General features: G+C 42.1%; 2 long non-coding RNA genes across 2 annotated transcripts in view; one reads left to right on the top strand and one right to left on the bottom strand.

Moving 5' to 3' along the window:
• Positions 1-9,438: 9,438 nt before the first annotated feature.
• Positions 9,439-10,733, bottom strand: LOC138741809 (uncharacterized). The gene is made up of 2 exons (XR_011343780.1): positions 10,657-10,733; positions 9,439-9,826 (listed from the first exon to the last, which is right to left on the bottom strand). It is a non-coding gene; the product is annotated as an uncharacterized lncRNA (long non-coding RNA).
• The window catches only part of LOC138741808 (uncharacterized), a 782,604-nt gene continuing 778,968 nt past the window's right edge, over positions 10,084-13,719 (top strand). The window contains exon 1 of the long non-coding RNA XR_011343779.1: positions 10,084-10,186. This is a non-coding gene — a long non-coding RNA (uncharacterized lncRNA). The remainder of the gene's footprint in view (positions 10,187-13,719) is intronic.

Here is a 13,719-nt window from a genome sequence, read left to right as displayed (position 1 = left end):
CCACATAGTGCGAGGGTGAACAAGTAACTGACTTTATAGTTTGAATTCCTGATGTGGTCGCTTGGCCTGCTACAGTTTACTGTGTTATTTACATATGTTTGTTGAACCCTTTCTGAGGAATTAACATCTATGTTTATACAATTCTGTAATACCTTTTACATGCTATTTAATTATAATGAATGATATATTAACAGAATTTAATTGTTGCTATTTGTATAATAACTATGTTGAATTCAATAAAGAGATTTTGAAAAGTAAAATGTCAATTCATTTTCTCCCACTGAATTCCTCCTGCAGATAATTTGTTGCACCCATACTAATTATTTTCTGATAAACAAAAACATGCTCATACATTCGAGGAACACATGCTTTGTTAGTAAAGCAATATTATTTTTCTGTTATCAATGATTTTAAAGATGGCAGCGCTACCGCTGGTGCGAACCCATGAGGAATGATGGAGTGGCGATACAGCACTCTCAGGGGGTCCAGCTGCCCGGTTGACTGCTGTCGACTCCACAGAGTTTTTCATGGCCGATTGAGGGAGCCGATGGTGCTTTGCATTTGAGATCCCGCGACCGCCCAAGATGGTAGTGTCTATTGATCAGCAGCGGCCACTCTGGGGAAGTGGAGGACTGGAGCAAGCACCAGAGAATGGAAAGCCCAATGCCCATCTGAGGAGGAGAAGTGGAGGAGATGACCCACAGGACTGTGACCACGGAGGTGGACCAGTGAGGGGGCTCCGCGGCAGGCTGCTGGCGACTCAAGGTGAGAAACCCATGGAAGCTGCAGGCTGCTGGAGATTGCCGTCAAGAGACTTGCGCCAGGCTGCGGACTGCTGAAGATTGGGCCGGAGGGGTACCAGGTATCAGAACCAGGATGTGAGGAGGTGCAGAGGGTACCGAAGGGTTCCTGACCGTATCAGAGGTTTGGATCTAGAGCTTGGGTTGCCAATGGTTTGGACTGGACTCTGTGGCTGCAGAGGTTGCAGAAGCACCGATGATGAATCACTTTGGGAGAACTCACTTTTGCTTCTCTTTCTCTGACTGTAAGAGACGCTTCAGGCAATTTCTGCCAGTAGCAAATCTGTCTGCCTTGCAGTAGGAAAAAAGGGAATTTCATGTAATAGGACACTGTTTTATTACTATGACAATAAATAAAATCTTGTTGAAATTTAGCAGATTAGAAATTTCATTATCAAGCTTTCACAAAAGTAATACAAGCTGGTACCACCTGTTTACATTTGAAATTACTAATTAAATGACATTTATTATGATCTCTGAGGGTTTGATCCTTGGAGTCACAAATTGTTTATTTATAATAAGCTGACAATTCTATCCTCCTGCCAGCAACATTTTTTTTGTTTATAACATTATTGTTTCAGCCGGAGAGAGAGTCAGCTCAAAAACATTCTCAAAACACTTTATCCACCCCAGAGCCCTCTCAATCCTCTCTGCGAATTATTATTTTTACAAGATTACCAAGGATCTAGGCTAATCCATTAGTAGAAGAGTCAGATATTTTATTAACTGCAAATTGTGCATGGCTCTCTGGCTTGCAGAAATCTTATTCACATCCCCCAGTTTCAGATCCCCCAGTTACAACCAGGTCTCCACTGTTAAATGGTTCGAATACATCAGAAGACAATCGGCAGAAATTAAAAAGACATTTCAGGGTGGAGCCAATCCTCCAGCAACAACTCAATTGCAGGAAGATTCGTGTACTAAATAACCAAATTCAGGAAATAGGCTGGAGCCGTAAAGTTTCACAGCACAGAAAGAGGTTGCCCATGTTGACCAACGTAGAGTAAAATCCCCTGTATCTGGAATTCAAGCAACCCAAGCAACTGCCAAAAATAAAATTGGGAAATAAATGGATTTTTAAAATATTTTATTTACATGCAATCAACAAGAAAAAAAGAAAATATTTAAAATACAGAAAAGAGCTAGCGATCAATGATACATGATGACTATAATACCTCATCCCATCCACCCCTTCCCCACCCTCCTAAAGAAAGGAAAAGAGAAAATTAATAAAGAAAGAAGAAATCATAAGGAAAATAAAATTATTGAGGAACCGTCATCTATTCCACAGGCTTCAAATTTCCATAACTTACCTTGATCTCGAGGGGACATTGATGCAGATCTCGAGGGTTTGGGGGGGGATTGTGGTGGGGTGCAACTAAAGATTTGCACCCATGTTTTGTAAAATTGGCTGCCATATTTTGAAAAACTTGTCATATTTATTTCTTAGATTAGAGGTAATTTTCTCAAGGGGAACACGACTATGTATTTCTGCATTCCAATGAGCTATGCCTAGATGGGAATCAGTCTTCCAAGTAACTGCTATACTTTTCCTGGCCATTGCAATCTTGACAAATTCTGTTTGATATTTGGCTGACATCATTTTAGGTTTTACGCCCACAATGTCCCCCAGTTAAACCAGTTGTGAAAATTGAATTCCTATAATTTGCTCTAGTAAATTCCTTAGATCAACCCAGAAGGGCTTCACCTTGGGACATGAGTAAAAACGTTCCTATCTGCTCACTCCATCTAAAACATTGATCCAAAATATCTGATCTTAATTTATTAATTTTTTGTAGCGTGAGATATAACTGGTGCAAAAAATTATATTGCACCAGTCTCTATCTTACGTTTATTGTGTTTGACATACTATCTTGACATAAATCTGACCAATTTCGTTCACCAATTCTTATATTTAAGTCTTATTCCCATCTCTGTCTAGACTTGTGTACCCCCTTGTTTAGGGTTTCCTGTCTGAAGTAAGAAATATATTTGCTGAAGTAAATTTCTTTGTGTTTCCCTTTCGAGTCAGAATCTCCACATCACTGCACTTTAGTAGAATTATTGTTGGGCCCAATTTGTCCCTTAAATAAGCTCTTAACTGAAAACAGCAGAAGATTGTATTATCAACAATACCATACTTAGTTTTTAATTGACCAAGTGACATAAGTTGCCCCTGCTTGTAACAGTCCTCAATACACCTGATCCCTTTTTGGGATCAGCTATCCAAATCTTATTATCTATTGTTAAAGATATGAGCCTATTTAGAGTCAGGGGTGTTTTAGGAAATAATTTCCCCCATCCCCCTTCCAACTAACCTTAGTTCCAATCTGATAATTTATTTTGTAATGGATTTTTAAAAAAATTATAAAGAAGAATAAATAAAAAATTGAAATAAAAGTTTAAAATTGTAAAAGTAAATAACCCCTTGGTGAAGATGGGAGCAAACGATCGGCCAGTGGAGCGCCCTGATCATGCACTGTTTGAATAAAGTTGCTTTTGAATTAAATGGTGGTGTCCAGGATGAAGAGCCAGTTGATACAGCTTGTCACTGAGGCATTTCTCCCAATGTGTCTCCCTATCCCTGTCTAGTAATAGTCTTTCTCTATATTAGTATTAAGTTTATTAATAAACCTTTATCTGTAAACTTGGGGGAGGGGATTAAATATGACGGTGGCACAGTTGGCGCAACACTGATAGAGTGCTAGCAACCAGGGTTCTAATTTAAATTTACCTGATTAAAGTGAATTTTACATAATTAACGACTACAACACCGATTTTCTTTTCCAAATTACTTTACATTTTGCACTCTTTTGTCTTTTAAACTGTTTATTCTTCATGCAAGTGTATTAGGTGGGCATTGCATGAGTGTGTCTCAAGCAAATGGAGAATTGCTTATCTAGCATCCACAATTCCCATAGGTACTGGATACTGGGGATTTTATTGCATTTACCTCATTTGCCTCTCATCCTTATCCATGTACAAGGCCACATATTCAAAAGTTCACATATTCAAGATTCAGATGCAAAACACAAAAAAACTATGGTATTTCCTTTGTTTGTGACACAATTGTAAACAAAGAGTTGCTGAGTAATTCTGCGCTATTATTAAATCATATGGAACCACCATACCTCATTCCCAAACCTTTACACCACCTCATAAGCTGCCTCCCCAAACACCAGTATCCCTTTGACATCACTCCACATACCTCCAGTAAACACATAGACAAAAGGTATTACCAAAATGTGGACAAGGATCATGGTAAAAGTGGGCGAAAGTTCATTAGTCACCATTTGACCCCAATTTTATACTAAACTGCACCCAAACAAAGGGCGTTACAGCATTAACTTTCACAGCCATTAGACCTCATTTTGGTCTGTAATGTTTCAACTTGAAGCAAGATCATAATTAAAACTGTGGCTTCTAAATTAATATAGAGCATTATGTCAGATAATGTTATATTTATCCTTATCAAAGGTGAACATGTACATTTCGGAGAATGCATGATATGATGCAATGTAAAACAACAAAGAATCTGCTTAAGCACTTTTGAGTGATGTATTTGCTTCCAATGAATCAGAGAAAATATCCTATTAAAATGATCAATGTCAGCTCTGAAATGTACATTGCATCTTTTCAGGAACCATTTGTCCACTAGGGATTTGCAGTTTATTGACTTAAATTATTGCTTCTAAGCCCTAAGCAAGTTCAGTATGTGAACTTCTTCTCATAATTAACACAAGGGAGAACTTCTGCAATGTTACTTTCTGGTAATGTTACAATAGGTTCAGCAGAACTTATTCTGTGGATTCCATGAGGGGCTTTAGAGGTTCAAAGAGGTACGTAGAGTACAACCAGAGATTTACAGTGGAAATCACTCGGCACATCACTTAGCATGTTGTAAATTGTTAAAGATCTGGAAGTCGCTGGCCGAGAGGAAGTGTACCGTGCCCCCATGACCTGTGTGGTTTTCTCCCAACCTCCAAAACCTATGGAATAGGTCAGTAATTAGATAGCACAGGTTTCATGTGTCAGAATGGCTTTCTATTCTTCCGTATGATTAAAGTTTAAAAAAATGTGCTAGAGGTAGAAATCCTTCTCCCATTTAAACATATCGGTGTTTGCTAGGTTACTTCTGGGGCTACTGACCTATTGCTGGGATTAGGTCGTTACTTTTATTTAAAACACAGCGTGCCTATGGTGGGCACTTGTATTCCAAATTTTCATTGATTCCATCATTTTATGAATACGCTTGCTAATAATGTACGCTCAGTGGGAAAAAACCTTCCCACCTGCTTCCTCATTCAACACCTTAATTGACACAGTGGTTCTCAACCTTTTTCTTTCCACTCACATACGACTTTAAGTCGTATGCCATAGGTGCTCTGTGATTAGTAAGGGATTGTTTAAGGCTGTATGTAGGTGGAAAGAAAAAAGGTTGAAAACCACATAACTCGTTTTGTTCACAGTTTCATAAATCCAAAGGAAATGAGCCAATGACAATTTTTCTCAAGCCACATATTTCAGTAACATTTGGGTCTAGAGCAGTGATTCTCAACCTTCCCTTCCCACCCACATGCAATCCCTTACTAATCACAGAGCACCGATGGCAGAGGGATAACTTAAAGTGACACGTGATGTAAGGTAAAAACATCATGAGTTGGGACCGGAGAAGGAGTCACCCAGTACTAAGGAGTAACAGGATGCAGGTGTGACCTTGTACACTCAAGATAAGTGTGGCAATAACAAGAATGATGTGCAGCAGACTAACAGAGAAGGGTAGCAACAGCTTATTCATTGGACAATGTAATGGTATGATAATTTACTAAGTGCGTGTCCTGGGGTATAAAAAAAACACCACTTGCTGATGTCGTTAGAATGCACCTTCTCCAACTAACACTGTTAGTTGCAAGTGTTACAATCCGGTAATAAAGAACCTTGATTTCGACTCAGTCTGGTGTCTGACTCACTCATTCACGAACAAAGCAGACCTAACAATTTGTTGACCCCGACATGATGGGTGAGTGGACACTAGACAACGGTTTCTGTTTTTCTTGACAATCATCTCAGCCGGCTGACAAAAAGGTCCAGAGAAGCCTGTTTTAACAAAATTCTCTCTCTTAAAATCTTTATGATTGTCAGTAAGAACTGGAGATCGGACAAATTAGACGATCGTAATTAAAGGTCGTCACCTGCCAGGATTGTAACATGTAAGTGTTTACAGACAAAACTATAAAAGTCCTTAAGGTGTTTTAGTGACATTTGATAAGTGCTTCACCAACAAACTACTAGAGTTAAAAAAGTCTTTATTGTGACGTTGCAAAGTCAAATAGAGTGAGAAGGTGGTCTAAGAACAATTGGGGTCCTGAGTTTTCTGCCCTAAACTGGTTATTAAGAGGAGAAATCTCCCACGTGAAGGTTGGGCTTTGAAAGAAAACGAAGGTTCAGGCTTATTGGTCTCAATTGTATAAGACTCGCTTATAAGTGTCCGGTAGGTATGATAATGTCTGTACACTTAAAAACTTAAGAATTTATTTCCCAAATTCACCATGGTGGAATACCACAGTGGACATTAGAGACCTTGAGACGACAAAAAGAGTACTCAGAGATGCCTACCTGGTGAACAAGGGCGACGACCAAAGACTGCAAAAGCTGTGTCCGGATCAGGTAGGAGATATCAATGCAAAAGTTGACAGAATCTTAAGAGACACACGGTTTATTCAAAATATTTTTGACAAGTTAAATGAAGGTATTCCCAGCACCACCAAGGAGATAAAGTTACGTAAATTCATAGATTGGTACAGGGAAACTGGACAAAAATATAGCCCAAAAACTTGGTTTCCTAGTTGTAACCTAACTTTCAGACCTCTTTGGGAAAACAGAGAGTGGAAGACGAGCAATCAGAGTATACAGGACAGTCTGAGGTCCACCGGAGGACCAGACTTGGAGACTGTTTCACTAAAAAACTTTTGTCATCCGGCCTGCAAGGAGACATTTTTAAAGGCGATTTTTGTTAACGTAGATCCTCTAAACGGACAAGAACATAAATTAAGAGAGGCATTAGGAAGCGACCCCGCAGCAATGGCTGCACAGTTGCCCGCTAAGACCTTTGACCAAGTTATTAGGGAAATTAATCAGGAATTAGAGAAGCGAAATACCAGTAAAGAGGCATTGGAGAAACAAAAAAATTCTCCAAAAATATGTAGATCGCTGGAGGAAGATGGGGTGGTTACCTGGGAGCGCGGAGATATTCCTGACAGGTGAGGGAAACAAAATTCTAAAGCGTAGGGTCTTAGATAAGCTGGAAGAAACAAAACACTGAAGGGAAAGGAAAAGTGCCTCTTTCCGGTTTCCAGCCACGAAGTGTCCGGGTTTGCTCTCTCCCTCCCTCCTTTCCCCCTCCCCCCTCTCTCTTCTCTCCCCCTCTCTTCTCCCCCTCTCCTCTCTCACCCACTCCCCCTCCCAATCCCAATCTGTGGCAGTCCTGCCCTGAAATCCCCAGGTGGGGCAGGGTAGAGAAATACAATTTGGTTTTAATTTTGTGCCCACAATTCCAGCTCCACATCAAATGGGATCCTGTTTTATCCTCTCTCCCTCCCTCTTTCCCGCACCCCCACCATTGTGGGATCAGGGTAGACGTTGTGGGCTGACGTGTAGCTCACTCCAGGTGGGAGGGAAGGAAGGAGTGGTGGTTCCCAGTGGTGGGAGACCCAATTTGATCCAGACCAGTGATCACAGGATGAGAACCTTTTAAAGGTGTAACCATGAAACGGAAATGTTAATCTGAAGACTTTTCTCCCAGTGGGACCAGTGCAAGGCATTTTCTCTCTCTATCTCTCGTGCTCTGTGTATCTGCCTCTCTATCTCTTTCTCTCGCTATGCTCTCTCTCTCCCCCCCCTCTCTCTCTCTCTCTCTCTCTCTCTCTCTCTCTCTCTCTCTCTCTCTGTCTGTCTGTCTCTCTCTCTCTCTCTCTCTCTCTCTCTCTTTCTCACAGTCTCTGGATGTATGTGATGTCATGTATGTACTCTGACAATAAATCTCTCCGACATGATCTGGTTTTACGGAGACTTGTCAGGGCAGTCATGCTTCCCCGGGCTCTAAGCCTAATTAAGGTGGCAGGCCATTCCCTACAAAATACAAAGGAAGGGAAAGAAAACACGGCGGCTGACAGAGCAGCCAAACAGGTTACTGATATCAAGAACCTATACAGGGGATGATTCTGAGGTCCCATGGCAAAAAAGAGGAATTAGAGAGAAGAGAAAAGAGTAGTAAGTTGAGTGACCAAAAAGAGAAGGAGGGAGAGGGACCCCCACCAAATATTGAACACCTGATAGAAATACAGGAAAAAGCTAGCCCAAGTGAGAAAGAGGAATGGATGAAACGCGGTGCTACACGACAGGAGATCATCTATGACAATCGGACAGTACATGTCTGGCACTCCCCGATAGGTACGATAGTTGCCCCCCGCCAATTACTTCCACTATTATTTGAAGAAGCACATGGGCCGACTCACATTAGCGCCACCAAAACTTATAATACGCTTAAACAACATTGGTGGAATCCCCACTTACGCGAGCACATTGACAACTTTAGAGCTGAATGTACTATCTGCAATGGGCATAACCAAAGGATCACCTTACCCCACCCGCTTTTACGATTTCCAGTACCGACAGCCCCATGGAAAGAGATCTATATTGACTATACAGATATGGGTACTGACCTTAGGACAAAGGAAGGATACTGATATCTCTTAGTGGCGGTAGATAGGTTCTCACGGTGGGTGGAGGTTGTCCCAACGAAGAGGGAGGATGCGGATAGTGTAATAGGCTGGCTGACGCAAGAGTTGATACCCCGCTACGGGGTCCCCAGCAGAATATGCTCTGATAATGGGTCCCACTTTAAGAATGAGCTGATCTGACAGGTTGAAGAATACTTAGGGATCAAACACCGTTTCGGTAGTGTCTATAGGCCTGCGAGCCAGGGGCTAGTAGTAAAGGCAAACAGGACGATAAAAATCCAGGAAAGGTAAAAATTAGGAAAGGTTTTGGGTCGAGGCATTGCCATTAGTACTGATGTCTATGCGACAAGAGAAGGCCAAAGATACCTTCCTGTCACCACACGAGATTCTAACGGGTCGACCCATGCCAGGTCCAAAGACTGATCCAGCCTGGGTAAAGAATTGGGAAGAAAGGGAAGTGGAACTGGACCATTATATGCAGATGCTGGGTAATATGGTTGCTTTAGTTTCACAACAGGTGGCGAATGCAAATAAGGAGAGCCCGGACACTGAAGGAGTTCCAGTGAAGGAGGGAGACCTGGTGTATATCCGTAAACCAGGGAAGGTACATTGGACTGAAATTAGATGGACTGGACCATACACTGTTACCGCCATGACAGATAGGTCGGTAAGAATTGACAAACCAGGGGATAATAATTGGCATCATTTTGCCTTTTGCTCCAAGGCAAAACAACAAGTAGCGAGTATTGGAAAATATGATGAGACTCATGTGGACAATGCCGAGGGCCGTATGGGCATTCCTGCTGATGGGTTGCCAAACAAGCCAACAGAGTAGTTCGGATCCATGCGGGGCCAAAGTTATTCTGAAGATAGATAAAGACAAGGATAGCATCTTCCAGTTCGATCTATGCTGCACTTTTATCTCTAATAACACAGGGCCAGATGGGTCACTCACTAAGGGGCTGACAAAACTTAAGGCATTGGCAAAGGAATTAAAAGCCCAATCTGGAGTCTCTAACCCTGTTTTGTCCTGGTTACATGGAGTGTTTGGGAAATGGGGCACAATGTTGGGACAACTTTTCCAAGGACTGTTCATTTCTGTATCCATTTTTATCACTTGTGGCTGTTGTTGTATTCCATGCATTCGAACGCTGGTCACGAGGACAATTGACAGAGCCTTTGCCAACCGCAATGAGCTGCCTCCAAAATATCAAGCTCTACAAGCTACGGAGCGGGACTTTCTCACGTCACAGGAGGCGTCAAAAAATGCTGAGATCGATCCGGAGTCTAATGGAGAATGCGACAGGGAGGAGGGATTATAAAATAGATTGTAGAACAAAATTATAAAATAGATTGTAGCACAAATGTTAACTTTTATCTTAACTAATTACAAATGCTTAGAAGGGATAGCCAGTTATTTGCTTGGGGGCAAACGGGGAGGAAACTTGTAAACGGGCAATGGGATCGGGGAAAAGGATGGGGGGTATACGCTAAAGAGGGTTGGGGGGAGCCCTCACCCACCAGCCGAAAAACCCCGTGAACAGAACCTGTATAGTGCTTGGCAATAATAGGCGAACTAATGTAATGTGGTGGTAGCATAGTCAGGGCAAGATTGTCCTCTAAAGAGGACAAAGGAGGGATTGTAAGGTAAAAACATCATGAGTTGGGACCGGAGAAGGAGTCACCCAGTACTAAGGAGTAACAGGATGCAGGTGTGACCTTGTACGCTCAAGGTAAGTGTGGCAATAACAAGGATGATGTGCAGCAGACTAACAGAGAAGGGTAGCAACAGCTTATTCATTGGACAATGTAATGGTATGATAATTTACTAAGTGCGTGTCCTGGGGTATAAAAAAAACACCACTTGCTGATATCGTTAGAATGCGCCTTCTCCAACTAACACTGTTAGTTGCAAGTGTTACAATTCGGTAATAAAGAACCTTGATTTCGACTCAGTCTGGTATCTGACTCACTCATTCTCGAACAAAGCAGACCTAACAGTGAGTGGAAGGAAAAGGTTGAGAACCACTGGTTTAAAGAGATTATCTACCATCTGATTTCTTATTGCTGATGCTACAAGAATTCTACAAAGTTCTGTTTAGATTTCAGAAGCTTACCAGAGGGTGCCACATTCAGACTTTGGACATTTTGGTGGCCATTCCCCTTGCATTAGCAGAGACTGGACATCCAAAGCAACAGCTGGATCAGGTGGGGGAAGGAGAGAAAGGGATGGTGGAAAGGTGGGGACGAAGAAAGAGGGCCGCATAGTTAGCTGGATATTATTACGGCAACGGCGACGGCGACTCTGGTTGAAATCTACCTCTGACTAATGAGTTTCGTCCCGCCACAGTGTGGGTTTCCTCTGGTCTCCTCCCATGTCCCAAAAAATGGACGGGGTTAGGTTAATTCATCACATGGATCTATTTGCGTGGTGCAGGCTTGTGGGTGGGAAGAGCCTTTTATCATGCTACATCTCTAAATATATAAAAAAATAAGTTAGATGACCTCAAGGGGCCATATCTACTCAGGGAACAATCAGAGTCATATTGCAAAGAAATAAGCCTTTCAGCCCATCATGTACATGCTGACCATCAAGCACCTACAGGAATCCTTCTTACCAACACTTGATCCACAGCCTTCCGTTAGTTGACAATTCAATTACCCAGCTACTTTTCAAGTGTTGTAAGAGTACCTACCTCCACACTTTCTTCATGTGTTCCAGAGTGAAACTAATGTCTGGGTGAACAAAAATTCTTGGACTCCTCTAACCATCTTGCTCCTCAACTTAAATCTTGTTGCAGTAAGAGTCCTAAAATCCACATTGCTTGGAGATTTGGTCGGTATGTTTTAGGATTCTTGGGCAGTACATCAGTGGCACTTATGCAATTCAAGCCACGCAATATATACACGCAATAGCTACTAGTTGTCATGATTCTTGGGTGGTATAGATTTGTGGCATCTGGATTTTTTTTTTACTTTTACTGTATCTCGTTTGAGGACTCTCCATCCTGAGAAAAAAGTTTGAAACAAGCCTCTATCCATGTTCCTCATTATTTGTATCCCTCCATTAGGACCCCCTCAGCCTCCTCTTCTCCAAGGAAATCAAATGGCCTATCCTGTCCATCCTCAAGACTGAAATGTCATACCTCACCCTGGTGTAGCTCCTCTATGTCTTCTCCTGCATAATCCATCTCATGGTGTAGTACCAAGAAATGCACACGCAGCTATGGACTAACCAAGGTATTATGAGGTTGGATGAAGACTAAATGTTGACTCTTCTCTCCATGAATGTTGCCTCAGCTACTGCGCTTCACCAATGTCTGTTCAATATTTTCCATCTGTAGTGGTAGAACATGTGCCCTTAAATGAACCAACCTCATCTGGTTTCTCTTTTAAGAGGTACAGGCTTTTCATGTTTCCCTTCTTTTCAGTGTAGCTAACGAACAAGGTTATAAAGCTGGAAGCATTAACTTAACACGGGCATTGAAGATGGTTACACTGGACAATTAAAATTTTGCTTCCTGAACCTCTTTTTGGTGTTTTATATGGATTTTGGCCTGCTGATCATGAAAATAACCTTAGAATTCTCCTATCACATACAGCATTTTAAATATAACCTATTTTTGTGATATCCTGTCATATTTTAATTCTAAGCATTAAAATTCCATGAAGTGCAATATGTCACTGAAAATTCATTTTCTGCATTCGCACTTGGACGTTTTCCCTGCTGATTTAGGTACAGTGACAAACATGGTGAAAGGTTTCCCCAGGACATTGCAACCATGGAAAAACTGTGTCAGGGCAACTGGAATCCATCAAGGCTGGGCGTCTATTGTTGGACACAGATCAGATGCTGAGTACAAACAAAAATTAGCGGCAAAACAATTTTAGGTTAATTGAACTAATGCAATGTGTCAACAGACTCGCCAAGGCAAATAGCACCTTTGGAAGACTACACAAAAGAGTCTGGAAAAAAAAACAACTGAAAAACCTCACAAAGATAAGCGTATACAGAGCCGTTGTCATACCCACACTCCTGTTCGGCTCCGAATCATGGGTCCTCTACCGGCATCACCTACGGCTCCTAGAACGCTTCCACCAGCGTTGTCTCCGCTCCATCCTCAACATTCATTGGAGCGCTTTCATCCCTAACGTCGAAGTACTCGAGATGGCAGAGGTCGACAGCATCGAGTCCACGCTGCTGAAGATCCAGCTGCGCTGGGTGGGTCACGTCTCCAGAATGGAGGACCATCGCCTTCCCAAGATCATCTCCACTGGCCACCGTGACAGAGGTGCACCAAAGAAAAGGTACAAGGACTGCCTAAAGAAATCTCTTGGTGCCTGCCACATTGACCACCGCCAGTGGGCTGATATCGCCTCAAACTGTGGATCTTGGCGCCTCACAGTTTGGAGGGCAGCAACCTCCTTTGAAGAAGACCGCAGAGCCCACCTCACTGACAAAAGGCAAAGGAGGAAAAACGCAACACCCAACCCCAACCAACCAATTTTCCCCTGCAACCGCTGCAACCGTGTCTGCCTGTCCCGCATCGGACTTGTCAGCCACCAACGAGCCTGCAGCTGACGTGGACATTTTACCCCCTCCATAAATCTTCGTCCGCGAAGCCAAGCCAAAGAAGAAGAAGAATGTGTCAACATCATTGTGTGATTCAATGTGCTAAATTCAATAAAAGTTAATGTAAGGTTTCTCCAGCTTCCTACGTGATGCAGCAAATCTGAAATTATCTTTGTTTTCAGCTTGAAGTTGTCTATCGTAACGCCCAATCTTTTTTCAAGAAGAAAACCTTTTGAAAAGAATTGTTGTCGAGTGTTATCTGAGTTGACATTAGGATCTGGATCAGCTGGTAAAGTGAATCAAGGAATAACATGCAGAACTTTACTTAAACAAATACAATTTGTTGCATTTAAGGTAAATTAAGTCAGGGCAGGATTTGCACAGTAAATAGCAGGGCTTTTGATAACATTGTTGAACAGAGAGTCTCAAGTACACAGTTCCTGGAAAATAGAAACATAGGGTGGTGAATAAAGCATTTGGCACTCTTGCCTTCAGTGAGGGCATCCAGTGCGGTAAAAGGGGGTGTCATTTTACAACTCTATAAGCCATTGCTGAGATCACACTTGGAGTTGCATGCAGTTCTGATCACACAACTGCAATAAAAGAT

The sequence above is a fragment of the Narcine bancroftii genome, chromosome 8 (assembly GCF_036971445.1).
Source record: "Narcine bancroftii isolate sNarBan1 chromosome 8, sNarBan1.hap1, whole genome shotgun sequence".
Classification (NCBI taxonomy): domain Eukaryota; kingdom Metazoa; phylum Chordata; class Chondrichthyes; order Torpediniformes; family Narcinidae; genus Narcine; species Narcine bancroftii.
The sequence above is the reverse complement of the archived record's forward strand: the minus strand, read 5'-3'. Positions and strand labels throughout refer to the sequence as shown.